Raw genomic sequence first — 17,795 nt, forward strand, 5'->3', positions numbered from 1 at the left:
GAGGTGATACCTCATTGTGGTTTTAATTCTCATTTTCCTGATAATTAGCAATGTGGAACATCTTTTCATGTGCATGTTGGTCATATGAATTTTTTCTTTGGAGAATTGTCTGTTCATATCCTCTACCCATTTTTTAATCGGCAGTGAGGTCTCTGAGTTCTTTATATATTTTTTATGTTAACCCCTTGTCAAATATGTCACTTATGAATATATTCTCCCATACTGTAGGATGCCTTTTTGTTCTATTGATGGTGTTCTTTGCTGTACAGAAGCTTTTTAGTTTGACGTAGTCCCATTTGTTCATTTTTGCTTTTGTTTCCCCTGCCCAAGAGGATGTGTTCAGGAAATAGTTGCTTATGTTTATATACAAGAGAGTTTTGCCTGTTTTCTTCTAAGAGTTTTATGGTTTCATGACTTACATTCAGGTCTTTGATCCATTTTGAGTTTACTTTTGTGTATGAAGTTAGACAGTAATCCAGTTTCATTCTCTTGCATGTGGCTGTCCAGTTTTTCCAACACCAGCTGTTGAAGAGGCTGTCATTTTGCCACTGTATATCCATGGCTCCTTTATCATATATTAATTGACCATATATGCTTGAGTTTATATCCAGACTCTCTATTCTGTTCCATTGATCTATGAGTCTGTTATTGTGCCAGTACCAAATTATCTTGATTACTGTGGCTTTGTAATAGAGGTTGAAGTTGGGGATCGTAATCCCCCCAGCTTTATTCTTCCTTCTCAGGATTGCTTTGACTATTCAGGGTCTTTTGTGGTTCATATGAATTTTAGAACTATTTGCTCTGGTTCATTGAAGAACACTGTTGGTATTTTAATAGGGATTGCATTAAATCTGTAGATTGCTTTAGGCAGGTTGGCCATTTTGACAATATTAAGTCTTCCTATCCATGAACATGGGAAGTATTTCCATTTACTGGTGTCTTCTTTAATTTCACTCATGAGTGTCTTGGAGTTTTCAGGGTGTAAGTCCTTCACCTCCTTGGTTAGGTTTATTTCTAGGTGTTTTATTATTTTGATGCAATTATGAATGGAGTTCTTTTCCTGATTTCTCTTTCTGCCAGTTTATCATTAGGATATAGGAATGCCACTGATTTCTGTGTATTAATTTTGTATACTGCAACTTTGCTGAATTCAGATATTAATTCTAGTATTTTAGGGGTGGATTCTTTAGAGTTTTTTATGTACAATATCATGTGATCTGAAAACAGAGACAGTTTAAATTCTTCCTTACCAGTCTGGATGCCTTTTATTTCTTTGTGTTGTCTAATTGCTGTGGCTAGGTACTCCAGTACTGTGTTGAATAGAAGTGGGGAGAGTGGGCATCTTTGTCATGCTCCCAATCTTAAAGGAAAAGCTTTCAGCTTTCCACTGTTAAGTATGATGTTGGCTATGGGTTTGTCATATGTGGCCTTTATTATGTGAGGTACTTGCCCTCTATACCCATTTTGTTGAGAGTTTTTATAATGAATGGATGTTGAATTTTGTCAAATGCTTTTCAGCATCTATGGAGATGATCATGTGATTTTGGTCCCTCATTATGTTGATGTATTTTTGAATATTGTACCATCCTTGCATCCCTGGAATAAATCATACTTGGTCATGATGGATGATCTTTTTGATGTAATTTTGAATTCACTTTGCTAATATTTTGTTGAGTATCTTTGCATCTGTGTTCATCTGGTATATTGGTCTGTAATTTTCTTTTTTTTTTGTGGTGTCTTTGGTTTTGATATTACAGTGATGCTGGCCTCATTGAATGAGTGTGGAAGTATTCCCTCCTCTTCTACTTTTTGGAAAACTTTAAGGAGGATGGGTATTAGGTCTTTACTAAATATTTGATAAAATTCATCGGTGAAGCCTTCTGGTCCAGGGAGGGGTTTTGATCTTAGGTAGTGTTTTTATTACCTATTCAATTTCTTTGCTGATAATTGGCCTGTTCAGATTTTCTGTTTCTTCTTGTGTCGGTCTTGGAAGGTTGTATTTTTCTAGAAAGTTGTCCATTTCTTCTAAGTTATCCAATTTGTTATCATATAATTTTTCATAGCATTCTCTAATAATTCTTCATATTTCTGTGGTGTCCATAGTGATTTTTTTCACTTTTCTGATTGTTTATGTGTGTAGACTCTCTTTTTTTCTTGATAAGTATTAGTCTTGCAGTTAAGTATTTATTATATAACTATGGATCTTTAAATAAATAATATTATATTTCTTATTTCAAAATTTATATACATGAAACCATGTTGTATTTCTTCTGCAAACTGTTCATTCTAATGAAATTAATTGCTTGAAATTTGTCATTACTTTCTTTATAGTCTAGTATATGCTTAGCTTTCTCAAATGTTCCCTGTGTATATTTAAAGAATGTATACCCTTTAATTACTGGATATAGGTTTTGTATGTGTCTATTAAGCCAGGCTTATTAAATAAGTTGTTCAAATATTTATTCTTTCCTCATTTTTATCAGCCTGATTTACCACTTACAAAAACAGGTATGCTAAAATCTTCACTGTTAATAGGGGATTTATACATTTCTTCTTGTGATTTTTGTCAAATTTGCTTTATGTATGTTGAAGCAATTTAGACATGTAATATGTAGAGTTTTAACACAACATAATATCTGGTGAATGAATATTAATTTTTATGTATTGCTGCAAAATCTATATTAATATAGGCTCAGCAGCTTTCTTTTGCTTAATATTTTTTGGAATAATTTTTCAATCATTTAAATATGTTCATGTACTTTTTTTTTAGATTGTTTCTTACTGATGGCTTATATCTATATGTTTATATCCATTCTGATATCATCCATTTATCTCACACTTTACCTATGTACAAAGTTGTTTTGATTTTTATATTTTGATTCATTTTGCCATTTTTGTTCTTCCTTTTACTCTTCTAGTCAATACTATTTTGCCCTTCTTTCCTGTCTTCTTTTGAAGTAATCAGCTATTTCTCATTCTTCTTACGTATTTATTTTTCTATCTTTTATAATTTATACATTGCCTTTCTTCCCGTTCTTATGCCCTCCCTGCCTCCTTCCCTTCCTTCCATCCATACCTTGTATCAAGTGGCCCTTGCTATATGCTTCCAAATCATTGCCATATAGGAATCTATTTCCACAATCTCTTGCCTTGTGTATATTTTCTTCAATTTTTATTTTGATATAACTAGACTCTGAGGAAGTTGCTAATGCATAGGGAGGTCTTGTGCCCCCTTTTCCCAGCCTCTCACATAGGAATATTTTGTATTACTATAGTACTATAGTACACTATCAAACCTGGAAACCTGCATTGGTATAATCCACAGAGCTTATTCAGAGTTCACCAGTTGGCAAGCACTCACTTGAGTGTGTGTATAGTTTTATACAATTTTATCATACATGTAGCTTTTGTCACCACCACCAGATTCAAGAGGAAGAACGTTCCATTACCATGGGGCTCCCTTGGGCTTCCCCTTTGTGTTATTTTTTTTAATAAGCCATTTATATATGTATCTAGATTTCATATATAATATCCTATTCCCAATGTGTTTCAAAAATAATCGCAAACATTTAGGCTACTATGTCATCCAATGCTGTGCAGGCCTAGAAAAACATGTCTATTGCCTGAAATCAGCCTAGAGTGGCCTTCTTGCCATCTGGTAAATATTAAACTCAGATAAATAAACCGTGTCTCTGATGACGTGTTACATGTCTTCATCTAGTATTTGGTATTTGTTTATCTGGAGGTGTAGACATTTGTATGCTGTCCTTACTCCTTATTATTTAGACATTTTAAATAAAAGGTTGAGGTTATTTGTGAGACTGTTTAACACTTAGTATGTAGACTATTTAGAGCTAAACACAGTAAGTCGGGGTCATTCTTTTCCTTCTAGCAATCAGCACATGCAGTCCGTACTCTCTCTTCTCTCAGGCTCCTGATTCTTGTCAATGTGTCAATGTATATGAATTTCAGTTGTGGTTTCTCCACTAAGGATGCCCAATATTTATCACTCCCACAACAGTCAGTACACCTCAGGCCTAAAAGTCTATTCTGGGCCTGTGCAGCAAGTTCAGAAACTGTATGTGTTAATTTTCCAATAACCCTATGTTAAGCGTACTTCCTGGGGAAACAATGTTGGGTTTACTTTTCTGGCTGTCAATCTCTGAAGAACCATCATAATCCTTTGTGAGGAGACTCTCACTTCCCATTTTTAAGGTAATAACACAAATGACAGAAAACATGTTCCAGGCCCTTCCTGTATGTATGTAACTCTGTGCACACTTAACAAGAAATGTTCCATGTATCATCACATGAACCCTGCAGGAGAGGTAATATTATTATCCCTGTTTTACTGATGTGAAAATGAAGGCTTTAGGAGGTTAGTGTGCTTGGTAAGGTCACATAAAAAAAGAAGCTGAATTTTGATGGAGATATGACTACAAATAATCTCACCCTGTTACACTCTGGAGAATTAATTTTTAGACCTTGTATATTCAAAATGGGGAAAATGATGGCATATATGATAAAGCAGCAAGATGCAGGCTGCAATGAGTCTGAGATGACTACCACACATTTTTTTCTGATGAAGTTCAAAGAGAGGTTTTCAATTAAAAAATAAAAATCTACAGACCAAATGGCCTTTGAAGTGGAACTCTTTAGAGATGAGCTACATGTAAACTATGACTCCTTCATTGAAGTCAAGGTGTAAAGACTGGTCAATGTATGCTACTGTAGCTAAATACAGGACCTAGGAAGGTTTAGGATTGCTACACCACCTCATCACTGGACTGCACAAGTGGTGACAGAGGTAAAGACCATAGTCCTTTAAAAGAGTAAGTCAGAGCAATGTATTTTATTTATTTTTAAACAGTGAATTAAAGAAAGCAAATTTCATATTACATCCAGCTGAGGTGTGAGGAAGGAACAGTTAATGAACAACCTGATGGTTAGCTAATAGTTTGTTTCATGAGATCAGAGATGAGGGCAGGTTCATTATGAGGTGTCTGTTTGGAGTCCATTTTTAAAGATGTGGGATCTGGCAGGAGGTTTTCTTGCTAGAAGCATTCATTATTATTCCTGGTCACGTAGGGGGAATGAAGTGTCTGACAATGATGGACATGCAGCAGCAGCCTTGAGCCCGGAAATTAATTTGAAGTCCTCTTCGAGAGAACTGCTATCTTCTGTTACTACACAGAAACTTGATTATACTAATAATGTGTGCCCAACTCCTTAAGAGACACAGTGCAAGGCAGAAGCCTAAAATTGTCCTAGAAATTCCAAAGAACAACAAAAACATTGCAGAGAATAATCAGAGGGATTTATAGGAAAATGTTTAAATTCAAGTTATATGGATATTTAATGACGATTCCATGGCCAAACTTCAAATTGCAATAGCTGGCTTAAACCACATACAATATGCAATATAGGAACGTATACGCTATGCTAGGAAAAATTTCATGTATGCCTAATACTAAAATTAAGACTAATATTAACATGTCAGGTATTTATTGAAATTGGTCTAATACCAACACATTAATAATAATAATAACAAAAGAAGCTTATGGTTATTGAGCTTTTAGTATATGCTAGGTATTGTGCAGATAGCTTATAGGTATTAGATTATTTAATGTCTATAGTGACCCTGTAAATAGTATTACCTTCTCAGTCGTACAAGTGAGGTAGCAAAATCTGTTTCTGGCTGAATAAATTGCCTAAGGCAATCATACTTCAGAGTCTATACATTTAATCACTACACAACAGGCTCCCTATCTCTGTCTCATGAGCTCATGGACGGCAAAGGATACTGAGTAACAGAACCTACTTAGCACTTATATGTGTATGTGTGAGGTATTCTTAAAATATATGTGTGTGTATACACATATATACACTTCTTCATATTTTACTATGATATACATAATGAATATATATTACATGGAATACTAATACATATGTTGCACATACATATATAAAATAAATGTGTATTCACTTGATTTTTACAATGAATTTATGGGGCAAGATTTTATTTTAATTATTAGTAGTATTAACTGCATGTTGCAGATGAGAAAACTGAAGCACTGAAAGATGGATGCTTTTCCAAGTTGGCTCAAGAACTTCCCTTGGGCCAGGGCCAGCTGAGTCCAAAGCCACGCTCTTAGCCGCAATGCTCTACTATCCTTGGTGGTGATAAGGATGCAAAAACAGAATGAGAAGGACCCCGAGGCAGCAATGTTTTGTGAGAGATTTTAAAACAAAGTCCCTTTGTTGCCCCAGGATTGAACACACTTTCTCACTCCCTTCTCCATTTTCATGAAGAAATAGTTATCAGGTGCCATGGTCTGAATGTTTGTGCCCCTGCAAAGCTTATATGTTGAAATTTTGATGCCCAACATTATGATATTAGGAGGTGGGCCTTTGGAAGGTGCCGAGGTCGTGAGGGTGGAGCCCACAGAATGGGATTATTGCCTTTTTCAGATCCCAGAGAGCTCTCTAGCCACTTCTACCATGAGAGAACATGGTGAGAAAGCACAGGTTATGAAACAGGAAATGGCTGCTTACCAGAACACAACCATAGTGGCACCTTAGTTTTGGACTTCCAGCCTTCAGAAACTGTGAAAAGTAAATATGTGCTGTGTATCAGACAACTAGTCTGTCAGGGTTGGTGGGGGAACTCATGTGACTGACACGTAATCGTGGTTCATCCTTGGTTCATCCTAGATAGGCGGTATAGACAAAACAAGCAGTAGCTCCCTCTGGAGGAAGCGAACTGCCATCACAATTTAGATCACTGACTTGATTGTTTAGGCTATGTATGCTTTTTGGAGGGATAAGAGAGAATAATTTTTTTTAAATAGTATATATATATCTCTATAGTGTGTATATGCACGTGTATGTTCTCTCTGTGTGTGTGATGTGTAACATGTTTATGTGCACCCATTCCTACCAACACACATTTGGTTTTTTGAAAAAAAATTAAAGAAACATTCCCGTTCTAGTAAAAACAAAGGCCTGGGATTCTTAAAAAGAAAAGAGAGAGAGAGAAGAAAGAAAGAAAGAAAAGGAAGGAAGGAAGGAAGGAAGGAAGGAAGGAAGGAAGGAAGGAAGGAAGGAAGGAAGGAAGGAAGGAAGGAAGGAAGGAAGGAAGGAAGGAAGGAAGGAAGGAAGGAAGGAAGGAAGGAAGGAAGGAAGGAAGGAAGGAAGGAAGGAAGGAAGGAAGGAAGGAAGGAAGGAAGGAAGGAAGGAAGGAAGGAAGGAAGGAAGGAAGGAAGGAAGGAAGGAAGGAAGGAAGGAAGGAAGGAAGGAAGGAAGGAAGGAAGGAAGGAAGGAAGGAAGGAAGGAAGGAAGGAAGGAAGGAAGGAAGGAAGGAAGGAAGGAAGGAAGGAAGGAAGGAAGGAAGGAAGGAAGGAAGGAAGAAAATTACATTCCTGAGACTGAGACTTTAGGTAAGAAATTTGACTCCTACTTATATTTTGTTTGTAGAAAAACTATGGTAGATTTAGGAGCTTAGGAAATATGCTACTGTTTAAGATATTCTGAAGGTTATCCATGTAAGAATAACATTTATTCTAGATTAATATCAACACCCAGATTCTATCTGCTGTTCTAGGTGAGTGTAGCTGAAGAAGTTTCCAGAACCAAATTAGAATAGCTAACATGGAAGTACTGTATTTTACAAATATGGCATCATAAACTTTGTCACTGGGTTTCAAATAGATAAAAAAACAAAAGAAGAAGACGGGGGGGAAGGGAATTATTGTATTGTGTTGAGCAAGGAAGAGAGCTTCCTTGCTATCTTAATTCCACTACTTATCCACTTTATGAACTTTCATGTATCAACTTATCTGTGTCTCAGCTTCTGTGTCTGAGAGATAGAAATAGTTTGCACATCACAGAGTTGATTTAAGGATTAGTTAATACCCATACAGCTCTCAAAACATCCATGACAGATGCTGGCAGTACATATGTTGCTTCATAAAAATATACCGAAAAACTCTAGCATTCATTGGTATTAAAAACATAAGGAACATCAGCAGCAGCCCTCAGATTTAGGAGGGGTTTTACCAGTGGCATTGCCTCTTCTAGAACTGAGGGGTAAGGCATGGATCCCTAGAACTCCACATGCAAAGCTGTAGGGAAGCTTCGTCTTTTTTTTTTTCCCAAAGAATGATGAGAATTTGGGCAGATAGGTTATACTACACCACTTTACAGTCTGTTGTTATGAACTTCAATCTAATAAATACTGATCTATTAATACTGAAGCAAAACTTCTCCAGGGGAACAACAAGTCTGGCACATTTTGTTTTCGGGATGCACAGATCACCAAACTCTGCATCTCTCTCCTTACTTCTGGGTGATCCCATCTTCCTACAGCTATGATGTTGACAGCTGCCCAGGGCTGCCTGACACTGTGCACCAGACTCCTTCACCTGCATCTGTTCTCCTGCTGCATGACGAGTGTATCCCTTTGTCCTAAACCTCATGAAAGTATGTTTTTCCTTAGAGTCCTGTTTCAGCTGGCTGAGCAAAAACATGATCTGTTTGTATGGGAAAGACTGCAAGAAACTTAGTACAAGTATTTATATTTTCCCCAAATACTTCAAGAATCATAACCAATTTTGTCCAGAGAATCAGTCTAATGGTTATCCTAAGGAAAAAAGCAATTAACTTCAGCGCAGGGTAGGGTAGAAGTGGGGGGCAAGTGAATGGTTTCCGTCATATCACACCATCACCCTTTGACTTGATGGCTGCTATGTAGAAAGAGCAACCTGTGTGATCCTGTTTCCTGTTAAGGACTAGAGCATAATAATTAAAATGACAGTTAATACTGATGGTGTTCCAGGCACTATACTAACTGTTTACATGCATGTCTTTATTTCCTTCTTACAACTTAGCTTTCTGACACGGGGAGTAGGAGCTGCTATTACATTTACATGAGGAAACTGAGGTTTACAGCAATTAAGGATTTTGTCAAAGACAAACAACTAATAAACTGAGGAGCCAGGAATCTAATCCAAAATGATTCAAAAGCTGTTATAAATCAGGACAGCATTGGTTCAATTATTTCCTTGCTTAGAGAAAAAGTGTTTTAAAAAGACACCTAATTCTATTATTCAAAACATGTCCTTTACATATAGAACAGTAACACAAAGGACGATATGGACTGTGTTACTGAGAGCACAATTGCTTCAGCCCTTTCTGGGGAAAGAGGCAATTTTCTATTAAGCTGTATATTATGATTATTTTAGTGCCAAACAGTCATATCTACATTCACTCACATTTATTTTTTATGAACTTAACTTTACAAAGAGAAAAAATACTAATATGTCAGAGGGACGCCACCCCCTGAATTACCCTGCTCTGTCCCCTGTGCTCTCCGGTTTCCCTCACTCAGGCTTATAGCTGCTTTGTCCCCCATCTCCCTTTGTTCAATGCCTGCCTATTCTCTAAGGATAACCTCCATGCAGACTTCTCTGCTTCCTTTCTCTAGAAACAAACAACAAATAGAAACCCTCTCTCCCTTCTCTGAATGCACAAAGTCAGCTAATTGCTCTTCTCTGATATCATGTATACTAGTCAGAGAGAGCTACCATAAAAAAATACCACACCGGGTGGCTTGAACAACAGATATTGATTCTTTCATATTCCTGCAAGCTGGAAGTCCAAGATCAAGATGTTGACAGGACTGGTTTCTCCTGAGGCCTCTCTCAGAAAGCTGTCTTCTCACTGTGTCTCACATGGCCTTCTGTGTGTGTGTATGTGTGTGTGTGTCCTCTTGATGTATCTTCTTCTTATAAGGACACCAGTCTTTTTTGATCAGAGCCCCATCCCTATAACTTCATTTAAGCTTAATTACCTCCTTGAAGGCCCAGTCTCCAACAACTTTGGGGGTTAGAGTTTCAAACTATGAATTTTGGGAGGACACAATTCAGTCCATAACATCAGATTTTACTTGCTATTCAGAATCAGTTTAACGCACCACTAGCCTGTGAGAATCTTAGTTAGTCTATTCAATCCCTCCCTGTAACTCTTGCAACATTTGCTACAGCACTCTGCAATAATATTCATGAGCTGCCACTCACCGAACATAGTGCAGCTACACCATGAGACACTTCATAGAGAAATCATCCAGTCCCAGCAATATCATTTTGAGGTAACGAATATGATTCCCATGTTAGAGATCATGAAACTGAGGTCCAGGTAGACCAGATGTCTCGGTAAAGTTCTCATGACTGGTAAAGCACAGAACTAAAACAAACCGTAGTCTGTTTTAAAGCAAAGCTCAAGCTCTTTTTCTTCCAAATTTGCATCTCATGACATTTGCTTCCACAAACAAATGTCATCAAAGTAGGCCACTGGTGCTACCATTTTCTTTTTCCCATTCCTATGTGCAGGATAATTGGCAGGGTTTTCTTTAGTTACTTTTGTTTGGGCACACAGATGAAGAAGGGATAGAAATTTTAGAAATTTAAGTATAACAGAAACAAAAGGAATCCCTTCCTTTCCAGATTTTTACAGGAGGCAATATTGAAGTGATTAATAAAGGAGAGAGGTGAGGAGGGTATAAAGGTGTTTAATATAATAATAACAACAGTATATTTCAACCTAGAATAAAATGGAGAAACATAAACCAGTGTTGGATTTATCAGGTATCCAGCTTTGTGCATAGCATCACAGGGGGTGTCTTTTATAGGCAGTAAGAGGTCCACCTGCTCCAGGATCGCCCCTCATTATTCATACACGGTGCCTGAAGTTACCATGCTGCTGCAACTCCATTGGTTCAAGATTTTAGAATATATAGTCATAGTTGCGGACTAATCCCCATTAAAATATAAAAGTATAATCTGTAGGACAATAAGTTAATCCATTAATGTACCAACATATATTTAATGCAAGCCACAAGATAAATATCTGCTCTTTAAAATACGGCAGTAAATTTGTGCATCATGGCAAAGCAAGTATGTATAATTCACAGATTTAGATTTCCAGCAAAACATGAAGTCTTGGGAGGCTAGGGAAGGACATATACCCTGGGGTGCTTGGAAGTTTGTGCGAAAGAGGAGGAAAGGAGGGGAAACTGGAGGAATGACAGAGAATGAAGCAATTAAAAATGATGCCAAAATAAGTAGGGAAAAGAGTAAGGGGGAAGAGCTGGTAGGTCAAGTGGGGGCAGAGCAGGAAGCAGAATGTTCTAGGTAAAGGAAAAACTAAGTATAAAATTCCAAAGTGGAAGGAAACATGAACTTTAAGAGGAACTTCAAGAAAGCCATTGTGAATGGAGTACAGCAAGTGTAGTGGTAGGAAGACAAGATGACAAGATATATTCTTCTATCTGGTTTGTGGAAAGTAGCATCTCATATGTTTAAGGTTCTAACAGTGAAGAAAAGCCAGGTAAACTACAAATTCAGCCAATCAAGAGCTGAAATTGTAGGGCAACTAATTTTGATGAGAAAGGCATCTCCAAGGAGAAGGATGGGTGGACTGGCTCACCTGCAGGGAGCACAAATGTTGTAGGTGTTACAGAGATGAACTGGGCAGACTGACTTTCTCTGAGGAGGGGTGACTCATTCAAGTATGGGAGAAGAAATTAGAAAAAATTTAACAAATTGTTAAAAATCTAGTGTGGCACTGGCATGTCAGACTGGAATAGTTGGGAATTCCAAATAGGAAGAGTTTGCACCCCCTTTCAGACTCCTTTTCACTGGTCACAGCATGTGCTAAAAGCATGATTGGGTGCAGAGGAGACCAGAGAGAGTTCCTGGGAGGTATAGACATGCAGGAGGGAGTCAACTGCTGCTGCAGGAAAAGTACAACACTGTCCCCTACCTAGACCCTTCACTCACGCAGAGTAAAAACCTCAAGCCTCTGTGGGATTAGTAGCAAACTCTGTTATCCTCAGAGCACAGGCAAGGCCCACTGTGGCTGTAGGAATGGTACTAGAAAGAAATCTGTCTCAAGTGAGAGGTAGGAAAGTGGCTGGCCCCAGGATTACATACTTATATCATTAGAAATATGTTAACACTGAGAGAGGGAAAAGGGTAGGAACCCCCATCCAAGACCAATCTCAGGTACAAGGTAGGGTTTGGTCCATGGGGACCTTATTATAGAAAAGTGAGGGTATAATTGGCATTTTGCATTTGATATCATCTGTGTTTACCAAACTCAGTTAAGGAAGTTGAACATTTTTCCAAAGAAATTCTCAACCCTAAAATTCTTTGATTCATCTCATCTTAGTCTGTTTTGTGTTTGTGGAAATATTTAAACAAAACACAAGAATAAAACTTTAATTTTACCCTTATAGTCTGGATTACATCATTCAATACTTCTTTAAATATATGTGTTAGAGAAAGCTATGTTTTTTATTGAAGTATCATTGATATACAATCTTTTATTGGTTTAAAATATACAACACAGTGGTTCAACAGTTATCCATATTATTAAATCTTCACCCCCCCACTAGTTCATTTGCTATCTGTCAACATAGGAAGATGTCACAAAATCATTGACTATATTCTCCTATACTACTGTCCCCATGATCAACTTATATTATGGACAAGAACTTTTCTGCCCTTTATCCCCTTCACCCACCCCCTTGCCCACTCCAAACCCTCCCCCATGGTAATCACTAGTCACTTCTCAGTGTCTATGAGTCTAGAGAAAGCTGTATTTTTTAAAGTCAGTTTCCATCAAATTCAGATTGATCCATAGGTGTTAGATGAAGTAATTAATATGTAAATTCAAGTTATTGTTGTGAGTGAACTAATGTTTGAATTCTTTTGTTAGACTTTTATGTTTATTTCTTTTTAAATCATCTACTGATAATCTTTTTCTCTTGGGACATTTATATTTTTTAGAGAAAGATCTGCAAGGACACAGAGTAAAGGAGAAAACGAACACTGGGAGGCCAAACTGAGTATACTGACTCATCTAACACTCTCTTTCTCCTTCTGCTATTATATGCAACATTGTTGCTGCTTAGAAACAATTAAACATAGAAATTACTTAAGCAAGAGCTGGAAAAAGATGGCGACATGAGAAGTGAGACAGAAACATCCTCCCAAAACCACATATAACATGAAAATACAGCAAATACAACTAATCCTGAAAGAGTGACCTGAAGACTGCAGAAAAGAATGCTTACATTTGGGAAAAAGAGACCTCATAGAAAAGGCTAAAGTGGCAAGGCCGCAATCTGCCAGGACCCAAGCCCTCCCCCCACCCCAGCTCACAGGTGGTAGGAAGAGTGGGAAGGGAGTAAAAGCCCAAGGCTGCTAAAAACCCAGGCCTAGGGATCTGTTCCAGAAGCACGAACGCACATTACATGGTGCTCTGGAGCTTCATGGGTTTGAAAAGCAAAGACAGGAAGAATACTCATAGAGACTGAAATTCTGGTCACTTGTGGAGCACAGGTACCCACAACCTGCTGCTCTGGGACAAAAGAAAGGTGAGCACTTTGAAAAACTTCCAAGGCACCCCAATGCCTGCCACTCTTTCCTCCCAGCAGGCACCAGTCCTCTCACCTGCTGCCCCCTGCCATTGCACCAGGTCAGCCAGAGGGCAGCCCCACTTGCAGCAGATACAGGAGCATGGCATGGAAGCTCCTCCCTTAGACCTGGCAGGGGAGGCAGGCACTGCAGCCAGGAAACAGGAAAGAGCTCTTTCCTCCAGCAGGAACCGGCACAGGGCGACTGCAACCCCTGCCATTGCTTGAGGGGCTGGGAAGCTACAGAGAGTGGAGCTTCTGGGCACTAGAAGGCACTGCCTACACAAAGTTATTATTCCATAGCAATGATTAGAATTATGAAATGGCAAAAATATTTTGTACAACAAAAACCTCACAAACACCAGAAAGAGAGCTAAGTGAAATTGAAATCACCAATCTTCTTGGTAAATATTTCAAAATTAAAATCATAAACAGGCTCATGGAGTGACAGAGAAATATTCAATATTTCAGGAAGGACTTCAAGAGATAGAAATTTTAAAAATACAGTATCTGAAATGAAACATACAAAGGAGGACATGGTAAATGAAATAGAAATTAGAGAAGAGGAAAACAAAGAGGCTGAGACACAGAAAAAAGGATCTCTAGTAATGAAAGAATAAGAAGAGAACTGTGTGACCAACCCATATAGAACACTACTCACATTATAGGGGTACCAGAAGAAAAAGCGAGAGAAAAAGGGATAGAAAGTGACTTTGAGGAAATAATTGCTCAAAACTTCCCCAGTCTGGGGGAGGAAATAGTCTCTCAGGTCATGGAAGTGCAGAGATCTCCCAACACAAAGGATCCTAGGAAGACAACAACAAGGCTTAAAATGGCAAAAATCAAGGATGAGGAGAGAGTATTAAAAGCAGCCAGAGAGAGAAAAAAGAACACATACAAAGGAAAACCCATCAAGCTATCATCAGATTTCTCAGCAGAAACCTTACAGGCCAGAAGGGAGTGGCATGATATATTTAATGCAATGAAGCAGAAGGGCCTCTAACCAAGAATACTCTACCTGGCAGGATTATTATTTAAATTTGAAGCAGGGATTAAACAATTTCCAGATAAGCAAAAATTGAGGGAATTTACTACCCACAAATCATTTCTACAGTGCATTTTAAAGGGACTGCTCTAGATGGAAGTGCCCCTAAGGCTAAATAGCTGTCACCAGAGAAAATAAAACCACAGTAAAGGAAGTACATCAATTAATTACTAAATTAAATCAACTACCAACAAAGTCAGTCAAGAGGCACACAAAGAGTACAGAATATGATACCTAATATATAAAGAGTGGAGAGGAAGAAGAAGAAGGGAGATTTAAAAAAAGGAACCTTCAGACTGAGTTTGAAATAGCATAATAAGTGAGCTAAGTTAGTCTTTTAGATAGTAAGGAAGCTGTCCTTGATCTTTGGTAACCACAAATCTAAAGCCTGCCATAGCAATAAGTACATATCTATCAATAATATACTGTAAATGAACTGAAGGCACCAATCAAAAGACTTAGAGTTACAGAATGGATAAAAAAAAAGACCCATCTATATGATTCCTACAAGAGAATCACTTCAAACCCAAAGACAGACACAGACTAAAAGTGAAGGGATACAAAATGATATCTCATGCAGATAAAAGGAAGAACAAAGCAGGAGTAGCAGTACTTATATCAGACAAAATATATTTCAAAACAAAGAAAGTAACAAGAGATAAAGAAGGACATTAAAAAATGTTAAAGAGATCAGTCTAACAAGAGGATATAACTATTATAAATATGTATACATCCAACATAGAAGCACCTGCATATGTGAAAAAAATACTAACAGAATTAATAGGGAAATAGAATACAATGCATTCATTTTAGGAGACTTCGACAAACCACTCACTCCAAAGGACAGATAAACCAGACATAAAATAAGTAAGGAGTCAGAGGCACTGAATAACACATTAGAACAGAGGGACCTAACAGATATCTACAGAATTCTACACCCAAAAGCAGCAGGATACACATTCTTCTCAATAGCACATGGAACATTTTCCAGAATAGATCACATACTAGGCTACAAAAGGAGCATCAGTAACTGAGCAGGATTGAAATTATATCAACCAGCTTCTCAGAGCACAAAGGTATGAAATTAGAAATAAATTATGCAAAGAAAACAAAAAAGCCCCCACACATAGATGCTTAACAACATGCTCCTAAATAATCAATGGATCAATTACCAAAAAAAAAAAAAATAGAGATCAAGCAATATAGGGAGAGAAATGTAAACAACTCAATACCCCAAAACCTGTGGGATGCAGTGAAGGCAGTTCTAAGAGAAAGTATACTGCAATACAGGCAAACCTCAAGAAAGAAGAAAAATCCCAAATGAATAGTCTAAACTCACAAGTAATGAAATTAGAAAAATAAACAAATGAGGCCCAAAGCCATTAGAACGAGGAACATAATAAAGATCAGAGAAGAAATAAAATTGAGAAGAATAAAACAACTGAAAGAATCAATGAAACCAAGAGCTAGTTCTTTGAGAAAATAAACAAAATAGATAAACCCCTAGCCAGACTTATCAAGAAAAAAAGAGTCTACACCACACATAAACAGAAACAGAAATGAGAAAGGAAAATATCACTAAGGACACCATGGAAATACAAAGAGTTATTAGAGTATACTATGAAAAATTACATGCAAACAAATTGGATAACCTGGAAGAAATGGAAAGCTTTCTAGAAAAATACAACCTTCCAAGACTCACCCATGAAGAAACACAAAATACGAACTGACCAATTACTAGCAACAAAATCGAATTGGTAACAAAGAAACTATATAAAAACAAAACTCCTGGACCAGATGGCTTCACCACTGAATTTATCAAGCATTTAGAGAAGACCTATACCCATCCTCCTTAAAGTTTCCCAAAAATAGAAGAGGAGGGAATACTTCCTAAATCATTCTATGATACCAGCATCATTCTAATACCAAAACCAGGCAGTACAACCACAAAAAAAGAAAATTACAGACCAGTATCCTTGATGAACATAGATGCAAAAATACTCAACAAAATATTAGTAAAGTGAATTCAAAATTACATCAAAAAGATCATCCATTATGATCAAGTGGAATTTATTCCAGGGATGCAAGGATGGTACAATATTTGAAAATTCATCAACATCATATACCACATCAATAAAAAGAAGGACAAAATTCACATGATCAACTCAATAGATGCTGAAAAAGCATTTGACAAAATTCAACATCTTTTAATTATAAAAACACTCAACAGAATGGGTATACAAGGCAAGTACCCCTAAATAATAAAGGCCATATACGACAAACCCACAGCCAACATCATACGTCACAGCAAAAAGCTGAAAGCTTTTCCTCTAAGATTGGGAATAAGTCAAGGATGCCCACTCTCCCCACTTTTATTCAACATAGTACTTGAGGTCCTAGTCATGGCATTCAGACAACAAAGAAATAAAAGGCATCCAGATTGGTAAGGAAGAAGTTAAACTGTCACTGTTTGCAGATGACATGATATTGTACATAAAAACTCCTAAGGAATGCACTCCAAAACTACTAGAACTAATAACTGAATTCAGAAAAGTTGCAGTATACAAAATTAATACACATAAATCTGTTGCATTCATAGATACTAACAATGAACTAGCAGAAAGAAAAATCAGGAAAATAACTCCATTTACAATTACATCAAAAAGAATAAAATACCTAGAATAAACCTAACCAAGGAGGTGAAACACCTATATCCTGAAAACTACAAGACACTCTTGAGAGAAATTAAAGAGGATAGTAATAAATGGAATTATATCCCATGCACTTTGTTAGGAAGAATTAATATTGTCAAAATGGCCATCCTGCCTATGGCAATCTAAAGATTCAATGCAATCCCTATAAAAATACCTACAGCATTCTTCGACGAACTAGAGCAAATAGTTCTAAAATTCATATGGAACCACAAATGACCCCGAATAGCCAAAGCAATCCTGAGAAGGAAGAATAAAGCTGGGCGGTTTATGCTCCCTGACTTCAAGCTATACTACAAAGCCACAGTAATCAAGACAATTTGATACTGGCACAAGAACAGACCTATAGATCAGTGGAACAGAATAGAGAGCCTAGATATAAACCCAAGCATATATGATCAATTAATATATGATAAAGGAGCCATGGATATATAGTGAGGAAATGATAACCTCTTCAACAACTGGTGTTGGCAAAACTGGACAGCTACACGTAAGAGAATGAAACTGGATTATTGTCTAACTCTATATACAAAAGTAAACTCAAAATGGATCAAAGACCTAA

This window comes from Manis pentadactyla, chromosome 2 (assembly GCF_030020395.1).
Source record: "Manis pentadactyla isolate mManPen7 chromosome 2, mManPen7.hap1, whole genome shotgun sequence".
NCBI lineage: Eukaryota > Metazoa > Chordata > Mammalia > Pholidota > Manidae > Manis > Manis pentadactyla.